This window comes from Schistocerca serialis, chromosome 7 (assembly GCF_023864345.2).
Source record: "Schistocerca serialis cubense isolate TAMUIC-IGC-003099 chromosome 7, iqSchSeri2.2, whole genome shotgun sequence".
In the NCBI taxonomy this organism is placed as follows: Eukaryota; Metazoa; Arthropoda; class Insecta; order Orthoptera; family Acrididae; genus Schistocerca; species Schistocerca serialis.
Window position 1 is genome coordinate 419,533,977 of NC_064644.1, and position 19,623 is coordinate 419,553,599.

The window sequence follows — 19,623 nt, forward strand, 5'->3', positions numbered from 1 at the left end:
AGCTCTGTTTTACTCCAATGCCCAGGCGTATCAAGGCCATTATTACGGCCAGAGGTGGTTGTTCTGGGTACTGAAATGAAATTAAATGATCGTATGGCATTGTTGGCTGGGAGGCCCCATGCGGGGAAGTTCGGCCGCCGTATTGCAAGTCCTTTATGGTTGACTCCACTTCGGCGACTTGCGAGTCAATGATGATGAAATGATGATGAAAGACACACAACACCCAGTCATCACGAGGCAGAGAAAATCCCTGACCCCGCCGGGAATCGAAACCGGAACCCCGTGCGCAGGAAGCGAGAACGCTACCGCAAGACCACCAGCTGCGGACTCTGGGTACTGATTTCTCAGGATCTATGCACCCAGTTTGCGTGAAAATGTAATCACATGTCCGTTCTAGTATTATTATATTTGTCCAATGAATACCCGTTTATCATCTGCATTTCTTCTTGGTGTAGCAATTTTAAAGGCCAGTAGTGTAAGTTTCTTCTAAAGATGCTGAATACTCAGATAGTGTTGGTGGGAAGGGGAGTGGCGTTGGGGGACAAATAGGAACGTGCTAAACAATTGGGGTAGAGGAGACCAACATTTATGGAGTATAAATTATGGTAAATAAAATTAGGCTAAATCCAATAGGACACCTAGGCAAACACGAGCGCCGTTGCTCTACTAGGCGGCTATCTTGGGTCATAAATTATGAAAATTAATTATTTTCGGGTCATTAATTAGATCTCAAGTAAACAAACCTATTAGTTTGGGTGAGGGTCATTAAATTGGCACAGGACAGGTCGCCAGATTGTTTATGTAAGGCGTGCAATGGGCCCTTTGAGGGCAAATTGCCGCCACTGTCCCGCTACTATCTGCATTTCCGCCATAGGACAGGAGTCACACTGTTAATTCACTTATAAAACATTGACACATTTTCTCGCTCGTATTCTTTTTGTTTTGTTGTTTTCGTATTTTGAGCTAATTGCCGTGGAACACCACCACTGATTTGGCAAGAACTGTAGTATTTTCTAAGGATAGAAATCGCTCACTGTTTCCGCAAGAAAAATCGCGCTCCACATTCTAACACAGAGATCGTCCTTGTGCCTCTTTCTAACAAGAGAGCAGCGCGCTAGACCGTGACGCTCTGTTGTTCTCTATCAGAGAAGGTTAAGTGGGACACCAGCGCTCAAATAAGCACGAGTAGGTACTTGAACTCTGCTTATTGATCTTGTTCATCACATCACCACAACTTCAGTAAAAACGAATACTAAGAAATGACTACGCCTCGCAACAGTCGGGAGACCAGCCACTACATCATACTGAGAAAGAGAAAAACGACGACCCACGCAAGAGCACTCGCGCAGTCTGGCGCTCGTCTCTCAAACTAAGTTTTCCACTCATCCTCGACTATGGTAAGTGTCCTCTTCCTAATTCCCTTAATCTTCCAAAATACTGATATGAAGTTTGAAGGTTTTGTGATTTTTCCTTTTATTGTGAAACCTTCCCGTCTCCTCTATATCTCTTTTGTTACGCAATCTTCCCTTCTACAATAACCTATGACACCTTTCCTTAGGATTTCTATCTCTTGCTTAATAATAACAAATGAAATCTTCCCTTTGAAAGTTATTCTCTTTCTCAATCTTCGAATACAAATTAATTGCTGCTTATTAAAAGTGATTTTCTGATTATTTCGACGAAACATAGAATGTGTCGTCGTCGTGGCCCTCCGTCGTTATCTGCAATAACCCAAAACTGTTCCTTACCTTTTTTACTGTTACTGCATCTGACGGCTACATCGAACTGCGACATGAATATACTTACTCTGTTTACTATACTCTATTAGTAGCTGGTGTGCTGTCATAATAAGTGGCTGTATTTATTACCAAAGCTGACGTTATTCTTTAATAGCAAAGCTGACGTTATTCTTTAATTAATTTGACTGACGTTACGTAATTCATAGTTAAACTTTTTCTTGACAACAATAAAATTTTGCAAAGTTTTACGTTGATGGTTTTTTTAGATGGATTATAATCAGTAATGCAATATTGCTGGCAAAATTAATTACATTCTGAATGAAATGATTTTACAAATGTTCAAATGGGACTCACTTTTTACAATAATCTTACAACTAGCATTTCGCAAACATACCTTCAGTAGTCTTGAGTTTCGCAAAGAAAATAATTCAATAATATTATTTCCTCTAATGATAATAGTTAGCTGATGTCTCTGTACATCCGTTTATAATCTCTTGTAAATCATAGCTGGTGGCTGGCAGGCACACTGCTCCTCTCAACCTCTCGCTTCAGACCTGCTACCAACTCGCTTCACATCTCGCTTACTACTGACTTCCTACGAACGCTTAAGTGCGGTCTCTCCTGCCAACAATGCTTTCTGGTGCTGACAATCCCTCCTACCATTACAAAATGTATCAATGCGCGGTCTTTCCCGCACTTTAATTAAAATGTATCCATACGCGGTCTCTCCCGCCCTTTTTAAAATTATATCAATTTGCTGTCTCTCTTGCCAACAATACTTTGGTGCAGACATTCCCTGCCACCACAATTATTTCCAACATGAGAAGTAATAATTATTCCTACTTAATCCTATTAATAAAATATAAACATCTTTCATAAATAGTGGTTTGACTATAGACAATAGAAATATACACGTCTTACAGTTGTAATTCCATCCCCATAAATCTACGCAGGCGGGGAAGGAGGTTCAGCAATAATAATGTCTTCGCTCTCCAGCCAGAAACAGATTTACAGAAAACGCTATCCGATAGAAAATATCTGGACGCCTATTAGTGGGCATTAATATGGTGTGTGTTCAACCTTACGCTTTATGACAGCCTGAACTCTGCTGGCGACACTTTTAATGAGGTGTCTGAATCTCTGCGCAGGAATGGCTGCCCATTCGTCCTCAAGAGTCCAACCAGAGATGGATGTGTGGGTCTGGAGCGAAGTCTACGTTCCAGCTCATCTCAAAAGTGCTACATCGGGATTCTGGACAGGCGGTCCATGTGAGGAATGTTATTCTCCACAAACCACTGTCTCGCAAATATTGCTTTATAACAGGGTACATTGTCATGCTGATACAATCATCATCTCCGAATTGCCATAAAATGTGTTTGTATCCTTCTGCATTTAGTGTCTTCTTAAGCACAATAAGGGGAGCACACCCTACCAACAAAAACCACCTGCATATTGTATAAATAGCTCCTCCGCACTTCACTGTTGGCACTGCACATAATGGTAGATAAAGTTCTCCAGGTATTCGTCAAACCAAAATCATTCCACCAGACTGGCACAAAGTGCAGCGTAATTTGACAACACACATCTACATCTACATTTATACTCCGCAAGCCACCCAACGGTGCGTGGCGGAGGGCACTTTACGTGCCACTGTCATTACCTCCCTTTCCTATTCCAGTCGCGTATGGTTCGCTGAAAGAACGACTGCCGGAAAGCCTCCGTGCGCCCTCGAATCTCTCTAATTTTACATTCGTGATCTCCTCGGGAGGTATAAGTAGGGAGAAGCAATATATTCGATACCTCATCCAGAAACGCATCCTCTCGAAACCTGGACAGCAAGCTACACCGCGATGCAGAGCGCCTCTCTCGCACAGTCTGCCACTTGAGTTTGCTAAACATCTCTGTAACGCTATCACGCTTACCAAGTAACCCTGTGACGAAACGCGCCGCTCTTCTTTGGATCTTCTCTATCTCCTCTGTCAACCCGACCTGGTACGGATCCCACACTGATGAGCAATACTCAAGTATAGGTCGAACGAGTGTTTTGTAAGCCACCTCCTTTGTTGATGGACTACATATTCTAAGGAGTCTCCCAATGAATCTCAACCTGGCACGCGCCTTACCAACAATGAATTTTATATGATCATTCCACTTCAAATCGTTCCGTATGCGTACTCCCAGATACGAGTATTTTACAGAAGTAACTGCTACCAGTGTTGGAATATTGAGTACCGCTGAGCATTAACCACAGAATACTGCAGCTTATGAGAAGCTGTTCGACCGTTGTACCCCATCCCCTTGAACTCTCTATAGCCAATCATTGTGCCCGCTGGACTATTGGTAGCACTGTGGAACTCACGGGTGATTCCTTCCTCCGATTTCATACGATGTGTTACGACCACCTCCCGCAATATACGACGGTCGCTGACCGCCAGTACATGAGGTCTGATTAGACTTGTCTTAGATGTGGTTGCTCCTTCACGTTTCTGCTTCACAGTCACTTCACCAACAGTCGACTTGGGCAACTTTAGAGAGGCTGAAAAGTCCACGATGGGTTTGTTGCTCTGGTGACTTCCGATGACTAGTCTGCGTTCGAGGGCACTGAGTTCCCTTACTGAAGTAATCGTCTGCTACTGCATCTTTCATGACAACATAGCGCCAGCCCCACACACCGACGAAGACCTCGGCCACGAAATAGTGATGAAAGAAGACCTGGTGCGAGTCATCGCAGCCACCCTGCTCGACCTGTTCCAGGACTGCAGGGAAACTGTCAAAAAATCCCTGCGACATGCCACAAGGCAAATCCTGGAAAAGGACTTCGAGGTGACACAGACAGGAAATAAAATACACATCACGGTGACCGATTTCTGGCACCCAGAAACTAGATACAGGCAAGGGCAACGCACACCACAACACCCACCACAACACGCGCCACTACACACAGGCACAGACTAAAAAAACAAACCCCACCTACCCACTTCCGCACTAGCACCGCACGATGGCCGACGCACAATGTCTGAATGTACTATCTGTAAACGCACAAGGAGTCAAGACAAAACGAGGCCTCCTGATGCACATGCTGCACCAGCAAAATATCCATGAAGTAGGCATAACAGAAACCTGTCCAGACGAAAGGCAATCCTTCAACCTCCCAAGATTCAACGCCTTCCGCAAAGATAGACCCAGAGGCAGAGAAGGCAACAGAGGAGTAGCAGCACTATATGTACGAGACACCATAGCAGCTCGAGAAATCCCCCTACCAGCAGAATTAGCACATATAGAGGCATTAATCATACAGATCAGAGATGGGAACCGACATATCCTCACCATAGCTTGCATATACATCCCCCCAGGAACGCCCTTACCCTTAAACTTCTTCCGACACATATGACTACCTTCGACAAGTTTATTATCGTAGGAGACCTGAATGCAAGACACCACATGCTAGGAGACACTCCCGACAATGGCAACGGAGGTCGCCTCTTCAATTTTCTTACAACTGAACCTGTGGACAGGCTCCCAATAAACCAGCCGACCTTCATCGGACATCGAGGACGATCGACACCTGACCACGTCCTCTTCAAACAAGACAACACAGTACTCCCCGCCCCCTTTTATACTGGTGGGTTTTCCGCTCGTGACATCTAGCGGTCAGTTCCGCGTTACACAGGGATGTCGGGATAGTTTTGATCAATGTACGTACTAAGTTTATTTATAAACATCAAACTGTTGATAAATTAAACTAACTCTGCCCGAACAGGTCATGGAGGCCCAACGGTACCGACCGGCCGCCGTTTCATCCTCAGCCCACAGCCGTCTCTGCATGTGGATATGGAGGGGCATGTGGTCAGCACACCGCTCTCCTGGCCGTATGGCAGCTTCCGAGACCGGAGCCGCTACTTCTCAATCAAGTAGCTCCTCAGTTTGCCTCACAAGGGCTGAGTGCACTCCGCTTGCCAACAGCGCTCGGCAGACCGGATGGTCACCCATCCAAGTGCTAGCCCAGCCCGACAGAGCTTAACTTCGGTGACCTGAGGGAACCGGTGTGACCACTGCGACAAAGCCGTTGGCTGTTCATACATTACCGAAGTTAAACTAGTGGTAATTTTTATAATTGTTCTTAAAGCATAAAAATCGACCTTTTTTTTTTACTTTACAGATATACGTAATGTCTTCCACTCGAGTTTGGCCTTTTTGATGGAGACAGTAATACAAGGTACAGCGAGCAGGGATGAATAGAAATGCGAATTTTTTATTTTTCTGAAAGAAGTGAACTGTACGTGTTGGGAAGATTATTGGACAGAAATAGGTAGGAAGATCGTGAACCGATTGGAAAGAGAAGGAGAAAAGCTGGGAGACAGGACCCCTGATGTGTACAGAAAATGGAGTATCGTGTCATGTGGCTGTAGGTAGTGAAGATTTTGCTGCGATATTATGTGAAAAGGGTGCATGCGTGTGTGTGTGTGTGTGTGTGTGTGTGTGTGTGTGTGTGTGTGTGTGTAAGGTTGGGGGATGTGCAGGTATAGGGGCAGCAGAGACAAGCCATGATAATCACATTGAAATGTTTGGGTGGTTGGTGTCAAGTTTGCAGGACATGAAGGAAATCGAAAGTATTCAGTGTGGGAAAGGAAATGGGGCAATTAATAATCTGATACAGGATTGGAGTGTTGGAGAAGTGACGGACATGGTAGGCGTGGCGGCAGGGAAAGATAGTCGAGGATTTGGAAGAAGTGACAGACTGGGAACTCAAGAGACATTGACATGAAACAGGAGAGGATTTGATTCGAGTTTCATAGCTGTGAAGGGTTGCTGCAGTTAGTACTTTTAAACCTTTGCCGATATTTTCTTAACTGCATTGCCACAGAACATTATGCCATAAGACAGTGTCAAGTATACAATACAAAAATTTACGCTAGCAAAGCCGTCTCTAAGTCAATGTATTGATAGTGCGAAACAGAAGTAACTGACTTTTTAGTTTAACTTATTCACATACTAATGCCACCTCAGTTTTTTATCCATCTCATCTAAGAATTTCGTACAGGTAGTTTATAATATCTGCAAGTAATTTCTACTTGTATGAATGTGCATTGGATAACTTTTTGTAAGGTTCTGAGTAGATACGTTTTATTTTTGAACCAGTAGAAACCATATTCCTGTAATATCCTGCTTGTGTCTGGTATGCATGTCTGTGGTCCCTTTACAAAAATACACCCTAAGCAAAAGAAAACGACGTACCACGAAGGAATTATCCGAATGACTCGGATATCAGTAGATGTGATGTGCATGTACACACAAGCAATGGTTACAATTTAAGAAAAAAATGATGATTTATTCAAGAGAAACAGCTTCACAACTTGAACAAGTCAATAATGCGTTTATGTATCTCTGACCCTTAAATGCAGACAGTCACTCGGCTTGGCATCCATATTCCACTCTATTATTGCCCTTCATAGCAAGCCATCCTGAGCTTATATTTCAGCTTGATAATGCCTGACCGCAGCCCGCACATGGCGAGAGTTTCTACTGCTTGTCTTCGTGTTTGCCAAATCCTGTCTTGTCCAGCAAGGTCGCTGGGTCTCTCCCTAACTGAAAACTTTCGGAGCATTATGAGCAAGGTCCTCCAACCAGCTCGGGACTTTGACGATTTAACGCGTAAGTTGGACAGAATTTAGCACAATAACCCCAGGAGGATATCACCTACTAATGCGACTTGTTTTTAATTTTCTGTCCGTGTAAAGAGCTTCCCTCTAACGCCATAATATTTTAGTTTCCTCAAGTAGAATTTCACGATGTAGACGATCCAAGGCCTTGATAAGTTCAGAGATAATTTTTCTTCTTTAGCCTTACGTTAGCAGACTTTGTGAGACGATATTTTGTTTTCTCTGTAGAGAATCCCTACAGAAACCGAAGAGAACGATATAGTGTCGTAAGCTACCTTCCCAATTATTACTGAGAACACAGGAAGAAGTTAAATATGTCTACAATCACAGGTCACTTTTTTATCTCCTCTTTTTATGAATAGATGGTACTATTGAATATTTCAGCATTTCAGGAAACACATCGTGAGTCATCGATTGATCAAAGGGATGTTCAAGCAAGGGGGGGGGGGGAGGGAGGGGAAGACTATAAGGTCAGCACAAGAATTTAGTATGAGAGTTGGAAATTTATTTACAAATGTTGAAATGTGTGTGTATTCCTATGGCATCAAACTGCTGAGGTCATCGGTCCCTAGACTTACACACTACTTAAACTAACTTATGCTAAGAACAACACACACACCCATGCCCGAAGGAGGACGTAAACCTCCGGCGGGAGGGACAGCGCAATCAGTGACATGGCGCCTCTAACCGCGCGGCCACTGCACGCGGCATTTATTTACAGGTCGTACAAAACAGATAAGTGTTTCAAAGTTTTACTGACCTTCAAAGTAGTCACGAGCATTCCGTATAACCCGTTGCCAGCGATGTGGAAGTTGTAGGATACTCTTAGCAGTGCCAGTTGTGTTGACAGTTCGAGCGGCATGGTCATTGCCCGACTAGTTTGTAGCAGTTCTGAAGCGAATGCCGTGAAGTGTTTCCTCCAGCTTAGAAATCGAGTTGAACTCACGAGGGCTCAAGTCAGGGGAGTGCAGTAGGTCGTATAGCACTTAGCAGCTCCATCAGTCAAACAAATCAGCGACAGCTTGCACTGTACGTGCTTCAGCATTGTCCTGCAAAATGATGGTCAGGTCCCGCAGAAAGTGTCATCATTTCTGGCTCTATGCTGTTCAATTCTGGAACACAACCTACGACCAGCTTAGAGACAGAAGTGATGACACTTTCTGAACGACCTGACCATCATTTTGCAGGACAATGCTCAAGCACGTCCAGTGCAAGCTGTTACTGATTTGTTTGACTGATGGGGCTGCTAAGTGCTATACCACCTACTGAACTCCCCTGACTGAAGCCCTCGTGAGTTCAACTCGATTTATAAACACTTCACGGCATTCGCTTCAGAACTGCTACTAATTTGTCGGGCAATGACCGTGCCGCTCGAACTAGCACTGCTACAAGTATCCTACGACTTCCACATCACTGGCAACATGCTATACACAATGGTGGTGACTACTTTGAAGGTCAGTAAAACTTTGAAACACGGATCTATTTTGAACGAGCCGTAAGTGAATAGTTGCCACTGTTAAAGTTCCATCCCTCGTACATTGCCTGAGATACCATCGGAGCATTATGAGTGACAAGAGTTTTGTGATCTCTTTAACAGCTAAATTGGCAAAGCAAGTGACGCAATGAGCAATGTCTGCCTCAGTAGCTGTTACGGATCTGTTTTTGAAGGAAGGAAGATTTGTATTCTTTTTCAAGCACAACCGCAGCAGCTGTTGAATATTCCTTTATTAGTACAACCGGTTTCGCGACATAATATTGCATCTTTAGGTACAATATAATTCATTTACAGGGAAACATAGAGATTATTGGATGCCCACATCACTCTCAGTGAAGTTGTATTAAGACGTCCTTAAATTATCATTCCTTTTAAGAACGTTTTAATACAACTTGAATGAGAATGATGAGGGAGTTCAATAATCTCTACTTATGTTATAAATGATTTGAATACATACCTGATGATGCAATTTTAGCTGCGAAGCCGGTTGTACTAATAAAGGATCATACACCAGCTGCTCCGGCGTTGTTTAACAAGAACCCATTGTTACAGCTGTGGTTGGCAACAATATAAAGGAAGATTTGTGTTTACCCTCCCGTCGAGACAGGGCGTAAGCTCGTATTAAAGATAGATGGGGAAGAAATCTACCGTGCCCTTCCGAAGAAATCATTCCGGCGTTTGCTTTAAGCACTTACGGAAATCACGGTAAACCTAATTCAGGATAGCCACACGGGGATTTGAACCGTCGTCCCCTCGAATGCGAGTCCAGTATGTTAACCACTGTATTAGTTTGCTCGGTAAATGTTTTCGATTGTACAATTCTGTCCTCGTGTTTTCTGTGCTGCTAGGGAGAACCTAGTGTATCCGGTGGCTGAAGATTTTGATTTAACATATTGTCACGGCTAGTCATCAGAGAGACAAAAAGCATTTGTTTTATCGAGTTTACTCGTTTCATGCCTAATAATGTTCCAATTTGTCCTTGGCTAGTCATCAGAGTGACGAAAAGCATTTGTTTTACCAAGTTTACTCGTTTCATGCCTAATAATGTTCCAATTTGTCCTTGGCTTGTTCTTATGATATTTATTTTTTTGTGTTCTGTACCTCATTACTGCTTTTTTGATAACACATTGAAAAATTTTGCAGCATTGTTTGCAGTGTATTTTCAAGTGTTGATTAGGGCTAGTCTCCTATGTCAGAAAAAGCCGTCTCTTCCTAACGCAAAATAATTTGATGTCATATGTTATTCACACTTTTTCTCCTCTTGGATTGTAATTGTCTCTGGCTTGCTACGAAAAGCTAGAACCATTGTTTTGTAAGAATATTTTTTGGGAAATAATCAAATTTCTCATCTATCGAGTTTCGTTGGCAAAATTTCCCGCAAATTCTCACTCGATAGTCTAGCTCAATCAGCATTTATCATTATGCGAAATTGTACTTTTCCCTTCATAGTTCAAACTCGTTGCTGCAATTTGATGATTATGGTCAGATAAACCATTGATTATAGTGCTCACATCTATTTTGTGAAAACAGTTCAATTTAGAAGTAAATTATCAATCACTGTTCCATCATGCCGTATTCCTGTTGGGAATGTACTGTGTGTATCAAACCGAAGCTGACCACCAGTAGCTCTAGAAGCCATAGATGAGAAGTATCCGAGATTAAATCAATATTGAAACTTCCATATATAGTCATTTCTCAGTTATTTCTACTAAGTCTCGCTGTTACTCTCTCAAACTGCTTTATGAAGTTTAAACATTTTCTGTTTTGTGACCTGTAAACTGTTTGAGCTGCTACCCGGCATCACTGAAGTGCAACACTCAAATAACCATTCAATGCATTACTTATTTAGGTCTCTGGCCTGGGACTTTATTCTACTTTTTGTGAACAGACTTTCCTCCTTATGTCTGCAATAAAGTAATAGTAACTTGTATCCGTTGAAGTACTTCCGTTCAATGTACATGACTTCCATATAATGTTCTCTCATTCACAGATAACTGTAGAAAAATCTCTTAAAACCTTTCACTTTACTGTAATGATATAAGTAGCTTACATTTTTAGTTAACAAGCTTATTCTGTTTCTAAGTAAAAGACGAAATGCCTTAAGTTGGAACATAAGCTCGTTAAGGAGGCCTGAAACCACTGTGTAAACTCTGAGCACGTTTTATGTCATCACTTTGTTTGTTCGCTGTCCGATCCACAGGGTTAGTGTCCTCTGCATTTTTGGTTACAGGATTTTTAATGAAATTTGCACATACTTGTATGACCGAACAATTTCAAATATTTCATTTTTCTGTAAATTTGTTTAGCACAGTAGCGCCTAAGTCAATAAAGATACTTCTCCTCATATCTGATGCCTCCTCTCCACCCTCTCTCCGTTCTGGTTTATGTGCATTTCCTAAAGTACTTTAAGTGATACTTTTATCTATAGAGTTAGGTTATCCTAAGCTGTATGCCGTTTGCTGTCATCTACATGAGCGACGATTCGTTTGTGACTGTTCCACTAAGCTACACCCTATCCTCCCTTCATCTCCTTCCCAACAGTCTCCAAATGAATCACCTGATTTATTGATGTATTTTTGTTTTTACAATTTTGCTTCTAGTTTTTAATTTTATTTATGTTTACAATTTTTCACATGCTATTTTTGTAATTAATTTGTCTGTCTTCTTGTCATGCATGCATCTAACGCCACTGCAAACATACATGCCACATGATGGCATGTATTGGTACTCAGGTTTGGAAACAGGAGCTTGTCATTAGCACCAACGTCAGTGACGTAATTATGTGACAATACTATGTATTAAGACATTTTATGTGGTATGGAAACTTAATTGTGAATTTTTAAAAGTATTTTCATTTTTAATGTCACGTATATTTTATGCTTGTATATTCATGGGAATTATGTTTTATTTTGTCAGATGTTTGGATGATGGGCTATACCCAAAACTTGTCAGCAGATATAATTTTTAACACCAAGTGATTCGTTGATTTTAGCAATCTAATTAATCTTCTCAAAGTCCAAAGATTATTTATTTTTGCCCTTTCAGCTTTCAAGCTTGCCATTTTTAGTTTTCCCACAAATTGCTTCAACTAAGCAGGTATGTCTTTTGGAAAAATATGCTGTAAAACAGGTCTGGTGGATAGTCTGGAAATTACAGGGATTTGACAGGGGACTGGGAATACTGAATGTTTCTGGAAATTGTTTATGCAAGTAATCTCCTACCAGAAACATTCAGGTTGTCTGTGTTTACTGAGACCATGCTAGAGGCAGCACATTACACTCACTGTTTTGTTATCACCTCATTTTACTGAGCGACATCTGATGGACTTGCAGTAGTGTACTTGCCATCTGCGGTCTGTGGATATCCACAAAAACTATCCAGACATACGTAAGTGATTACTTGTCAATTTAACTTGCCTCTCCCTCCATACTACATTCCACATATCAATTTTGCCTACAGTGATGAGCTAGCTGTACTGCGTGGTCCTATAGCGAACTTTTACTCTTTCATGTATCTGAAGACGAATATCGCACTTACTCGCATCGTCGTGACATAGCACAAGGGATGGTAGCTTGGAAAGTGTACTTGAGCGAAATAAGCTACACAGATACTTAGATTTTTAGCATTTTATTTTGATGAATAAATGCAGCAAGAAACATTTAAATAGTGCAATGAAATTTACATAGAGTGAGAGGCAGCAACACGGTTGTCACACCTGTAACAAAAGAAATAATTCGTTAGAGGAAAGTGAATACTTCCAGAAAGGAAAACATATACATGGTTACACAGCTCACAAACAAATCATTTATCCAAACGTCGACACTCTAAAACTCATCGTAAAGCAACAAAAGAAATCTGTTACCTCAGATTTTGAGCCAAGGGCATTTCAGAAAATATAACAATGAAGTGCTGAGGTTAGCCGCAGAGAAGTCCAGGAAACGTCGTAAAGAGATATCTCTTTCCATATTCGCAGCTGTGAATCTAACTGCACTTTTTCAGGATCAACAAATGAAACAATGCACGTTCTAGTATTTGCCATTCTTTACTTTTATTTAGTGAAAATAACGGATAATTTTCTAAACTTCGAGCATCTCTCTTATCTTACTCTCATAATTCATACGTGAAATAGACTATGGTGACAGTATAATAGTCGGACATTCTTCTTCGAATCCGAAGTCTTTAAATTTACTGAGCAGAGTTTCGCACAAACTACGTCGTCTTTCTTTCAAGGATTCTCTTCTAATTTCCTACAGGATTTCTGTTACACCTCCGTGTGGACTATAACGACCTATTACAACACAGCAGAACATCTGCGGGGTGGCACAGTAGTTAGCACACTGGACTCGCATTCGGGAGGACGACGGTTCAAACCCGTCTCCGGCCATCCTGATTTAGGTTTTCCGTGATTTCCCTAAATCGTTTCAGGCAAATGTCGGTATGGTTCCTTTGTTTGGGAACAATTTGTAGCGAATACATTCGAGAGTCCACATCTTTAAGCAAGCAGCTGTCGCGTGTATGCAAAGCTGAACAAATTTCTGTGGAAAAACGTTTGAAAGGAGGCTATGGAGAGGTTAAACGAGCAAGGCTAATGTTTGTAACAAAGGTTTGTACCTAATCTCAAGAATATCTATGGAGAGATTAGAAAAGCGACGGTAGAAGCGTAGACTAATATGAAACATTTGTACTTCAGAAAGAGTTCCTGTGCTTTGAATCTCTTCTTTTTGGACTACAAACGTGTAAGTTCTACATCTCACACGCGTGCAGCGAATTCCAGAAAACAAGCAGAAATATGGTAAAATATTTAGGTACGCCAGGTACTCTGCGACTCGATAGAACATAATCCTTGCAGTGAATTAACTGACTGATGTCTACAAAAGAGTCAGCTGATATTCTGTGTATATCTTATGCATCGTGTCAGAACATATCAAGGCGTTCTTGCAACAAGCCTTTTGATATGTTATTTTCAGTGTTAGTATTCATTATTTATCATCACTTCTAGGGCGAGAAAACAAGTTGTGCGAACGATGGCGGTCATATCAAGACAAATTTCATTATGTACATCATGTCAATGTCGCATAGCAAAAAAATTTAAGAAAAAGTTACTACACCACTGAAGAAAACTGTAGATGAGGTGTGTTTGAATAACTTGGATAATCTATTCGGTATTAACTCTAATATTAGAACTAGCAACTGCAAACGTTTGCTTTTGCGTTGGTGCTCACCGTGTTGCACTTAAGGAAACAGTGATTCACTTGGAGGTGGCAGAGCCCTTGGTGCCAGATGCGCAGTTTGTGCAGGTGCACGAGGGACCGCAGTTGCAGCTGGAGCCCTGGCAAGCTGTAAAAAAAACAGACCACTTCAGAACGTACTCAGAAAACACAGGGACAACACTGACAACCTCGGCGAATTTTACGTGTGTTTTCATAACTTTGATATTCACAGGGAACAGGAGATTCAAGAAATTTAGATGTTACTGAAGTTAACATGTAATTTAGTGAAATAAAGACATTTGCGCTAAATGACTGGTTGTTAAGCCTAGATCAGTTAGAATATACTGTGTGTAACCACTGGAAAGCTCAAGCCCTGGAAATCTGAGGCAACCATCCTAACATCAAAAGTTGCTAAATGCGTTAGATTTGAATATTGACTGTTCACCAACCTAACCAGCATTAACATCGATTAATTATAGTACCAAAAAGGATGTCACGTCATTATTGCAGTCGGCCTCAGCCATATTTTAGAACAAGCAGCCGATTTGATTCGCAGTAACCATAACGATCTGTTTCAAACGTAATTTCAGGATTATTGCCGCCAAGCCATGACTAATAAGTGCCTGCAACACACTCAAGATCACAGACAAACCGATAAATCAAATTAATAATTTCTTATGCATTGCCTAAGGTCATGGTTTCTCGTACTATGAACATATTACAGCTGATGTAAGAAGTTAACAGTCTAAACGTTACTCCACAAAAGGAGTGGTGTGCTAGATGCAGCTTGCTTGGCATATCCTACACACCTTGAAGAAGTGGTATTGTAACGTCAAGTCACACATCTACAAAGTGACAGCTCTTTGTATGAAAAAAAATTAGTCTTGTGAACTTATTATCAATGCATAAAGATGCCAGTTTACTGATTTACAAATTAAGTGCGTTATACGGTTTTCGCGACTTTTATGAATTAGCCATAAGCATAAAATTATTTCGTCCATATAGGACAGCCTCATGATGATTGCGACTACCAATTAAAATAAATAAAACAATTATCATTTATTGTTCAGTCTCAGTTGCACATTTTTAAAAAATTAAATTACATGAAACTTCCTGGCAGATTAAAACTGTGTGCCCGACCGAGACTCGAACTCGGGACCTTTGCCTTTCGCAGGCAAGTGCTCTACCATCTGAGCTACCGAAGCATGACTCACGCCCGCTACTCACAGCTTTACTTCTGCCAGTATCTCGTCTCCTACCTCCGCTGCAGAGTGAAAATCTCATTCTGGAAACCACCTCCAGGCTGTGGCTAAGCCATGTCTCCGCAATATCCTTTCTTTCAGGAGTGCTAGTTCTGCAAGGTTCGCAGGAGAGCTTCTGTAAAGTTTGGAAGGTAGGAGACGAGATACTGGCAGAAGTAAAGCTGTGAGTACCGTGCGTGAGTTGTGCTTCGGTAGCTCAGATGGTAGAGCACTTGCTCGGATAAAGGCAAAGATCCCGAGTTCGAGTCTCGGTCGGGCACACAGTTTTAATCTGCCAGGAAGTTTCATATCAGCGCACACTCCGCTGCAGAGTGAAAATCTCCTTAAATTACATGTTTAGAACAATCTGGATCATCTTCAGACGTAAATAGTTGCTTCTTGTCTATTCAGAAACTCGTATCAGTGTACTCTGATATGAGTTTTTGAATAGACAAGAAGGTTGCTGATGCAACTACTTAGATCTGAAGATGATCCAGTGATCCAAACATATCATTTCACTTAAAACAATAAAAGGATTTTCAACCGAGACTGAACAATAAATCAGAAGTACTTTAAATACAAATACAGTTGCCGGTGCTCTTAAGACAAATATGTCAGCTACTGTGATAAATAAAACAGTTTTCTGGTCTGTAACCTAGTAATCACCAGATGTAGCGGTAATAAATGTGACTATTGCTACACTCTGTTGCAGGTAATAAAAATTTCAGTCTTTGACTTATTGTTAAAGTGCTAGGAAACAGTAGTTCATTTATCAACATTGTTCAGAAGACATTTTTATTGCCCACACTGGAATAAATAGGAACTTTGGGTGTGTATAGCGTAGGGCAGCACAAATAGTGACAGATTTATCGCTTTAGTGGGACATTGCAAAATGATTTGCTGAAAATATTGGAGTTGTCAGACATGACTGCAAAAGTGGCTAGCACCTCTCCAAAAGGAATTCAGATATAGATGTAGGTGCCTGAATGTTGGAACCTAAAATTTATTCGACATCGGATACCATCTCGAGGAAAATAACATAAGGTTGGCTGCTGATATTCTAAAAAGCTTGCAAACTGTCATCATCTGATGGCGTCAGACACTGCAGCGGTAGAAGTAGAGGTAGCTAAATTCGCGCCCAGTTTGTCCAGAAAAGATGACTAACAATGAAGATTTCTCCCCTGACTTTGACTTAACCTAAACGCTAGGAATAAACAAGCATTCGTGACTGTTGTTTACGTTAGTCATACCTATTCATCGATATCAGATATAAACTGAACTTCTTCATTACACTGTATTATACAGAAAAGAAAAGTGAACTTACTTGCTCCGGTTCCGCAGCAAGGGTCAGGCATGTTGACTGGCTGAGTGAGCGGCTCGAACTTTTCAATGAGAGATAGTGGCGTCTGTTGACGACTGAATGCCTACCGCCGGCCCGCCACTGCATATATAGATGGCGTCGCGACCTTGGTGCCGTGCGCAGCGATCTGCACCCGCGGTATGGGCCGTGAACTTCACGCGGAATCCCGCACCAAGTTACTCTAACGCTGCTATTGCCACCAGCCAGTCAGCGTCAAGCGTATCAGCGGAGTGTGGGGGAGGGGAGGGGAGGAGGGGTTGCCCCGGTGACTGCTGTAGCACGCCACTCCGCGGTCGACCATGAGTCACGATTACGAGCAGAAAGCGGAAAACAGTCTCACTCTTGCAAAGCAGCCAACATTTACGGAAGCGGCGTCAGAGCCTTCAGTCACACAGGAGTGTGTACTCTAGCAATAGCTTTCAAGTGTTACTTACATCTGAACTTAACCAGTCATCGTGAACCGTCGCGCGATTGTTTCGTGTTTGCAGAATACTAAATTAAATAGTATTTTTTCCTTTAGTTACATTCGTCTTTGCGACCATATAAGGGACTCTCATAATTTACCCACAAGCAGACAATTATTTCGTGTCTAAAGAACAGCAGCATGAGGATTGCGATAGCTAATTAAATATCATATTTGACCTCCAAGAGCTCAGTTTCCGTGGAAGCAGAAAATAATAATGAAATGCTTTTTTATTCCAGTCTCTGATCACAAATGAATTCTTTAGACGATGACCGGTTTCAGTCTGTAATGACAATCTTCAGATCTTTTTTACACCATGTCCTAAAGTGATAGGCCACAATGGGATCGTCAAAACATATAAATATAATCAGCATAGCATTGTCACATAGGGCTGATTATATTTATATGTTCTGACGACGCCATTATGGCCGTATCACATGGTGTAAAAAAGATCTGAAGATGGTCATTACAGACTAAAACCGGTCATCGTCTAAAGAATTCATTTGTGATCAGAGACTGGAATAAAAAAGCATTTTACAGTATTGGATCACTGTTTGTACACGCGATTATGTCGCAGTTGGTGCAATAATAAAGAACTGAGGATGGGTCCCCCTTTTCCCTGTTAGACAAAATATTGTCTTGTTTTATCAACAAGATTCTCCTGATGACTGGGTGTTGTGTGATGTCCTTAGGTTAGTTAGGGTTAAGTAGTTCTAAGTTCTAGGGGACTGATGACCATAGATGTTAAGTCCCATAGTGCTCAGAGCCATTTGAACCATTTTTTTTTATCAACAAGACAATTTTCGCAACCGTTGTGACATCCTCAGTGGTTTTTTCTCTTTTATTTTTCTGAAATATATACATACAGATCATGTTTAGCGTAGGAAGTATGTTACATCGGATTTTGTTGTTACTTAAATTATATACGTATGTACTTTACCTTTTATTTTACAACCTGTGTGTTCTGAGGGTGCCAACCGAAACCAGCTACAGCTCTAAATTAGAACACCATGTCATCTGCATACATGAGGGATGCTAGAAAATTGTCTGCACTGAATTTTTGTCTATAATCCAATTTTTAAAATGTAGGTCTCCCGCATCGTTCCCCTACGCCCCGTCAAGGAGTATAGGACTTTATCATCATCATCATCATCATCATCATCGTCATCATCTTTAGGTAAAATTTGTGGCATATGCCCGTTTTTGGCCTAATCATTGTAGTATTGGCCTATTCTGAGCGACAAGTTTATTTTTGTGTGCCAAGCGTGTTTTTGCGTAGTTCAGCTGAATCTGTGGACATTGGCAAAGTTTTGTGAATCTTAGATATGGAGAACGATTTCGTGTAGTTTGTTATTCATGGATTGTGTTTCGTATTTGGACATTGTTTACTCACGTTTTCTGCTGTTGGTCTGAGAATACTGCGTCTTGCTATGTTTGCAAGCCACAACAACATAAGCAAGACGCAGTATTCGCAAACGATGGTTCTTACCATAATCTTCAAGTGGAGAATTATGTGTATACAATCTTTTTGAAAGAGTTTCTTGTATCTCCTCTCTGGCGACACTTCTTTTTAATTTCTAGGTACTCTCAGTTTCACTATAGCCGACGTATTCGAGTTACGGGGAACACCAACTGTACTGGTATTTAAGATAATTCTCATTTTCCGTTCCATCTCAGTGATCGAAACATGTAATCTGATAAAAAATGTGCAAAGTAGTTACGCCGGCAACCTGTCTTGTCTGCTCCGAGCAACATATTAGAGTACTCTGATATGCGGTTCTGAGTAGACAAGACGGGTTGCTGACGCAACTACTGAGATCTGAAGATGATTCTGATTGATCGAAACACGTAAACTAATTAAAAATATGCAGCTGAGACGGAACAATAAACGAGAATTACCTTAAACTCTCCACTTCGTTTTTCCACGATCAACTGTCAAATTCGTGCTGCGGTCGCGACCTGTTTCTGCGTTGTTAGCAAACTTTGCCGAGCACACTGACCTTTTGCCGCAGCTGGCCAACTAAGAAAACAGGTTATGGTTCAAATGGCTCTGAGCACTATGCGACTTAAGTTCTGGTGTCATCAGTCGCCTAGAACTTAGAACTACTTAAACCTAACTAACCTAAGGAAATCACACACATCCATGCCCGAGGCAGGATTCGAACATGCGACCGTAGCGGTCGCTCGGCTCCAGACTGTAGCTCCTAGAACCGCACGGCCACCCAGACCAGCCCAAGAAAACAGGTTATGTTTCATCTTTAGAGGAAGAAGTAGAACTAAATTTCTCGTCACTGTAGTTGAGGCGTTTCATGTTTCATTACTTTATACAGAGATGTTCTACGTATCAGATATATATATCAAACGTTACATCTCTGTATAATGTTCAGAAATAATGTAACACCTCCGATACACTGAAGAGCACATACAACAAATAGAAGTACGCAGCATCTCTTTG

General features: G+C 41.5%; 1 long non-coding RNA gene across 1 annotated transcript; it reads right to left on the minus strand.

Annotated features, from left to right (window-relative positions):
- Positions 1-12,505: 12,505 nt before the first annotated feature.
- LOC126412388 (uncharacterized) lies at positions 12,506-16,873 on the minus strand. Its single transcript, XR_007575282.1, has 3 exons — positions 16,670-16,873; positions 14,117-14,231; positions 12,506-12,609 (listed from the first exon to the last, which is right to left on the minus strand). It is a non-coding gene; the product is annotated as an uncharacterized LOC126412388 (long non-coding RNA).
- Positions 16,874-19,623: the final 2,750 nt, after the last annotated feature.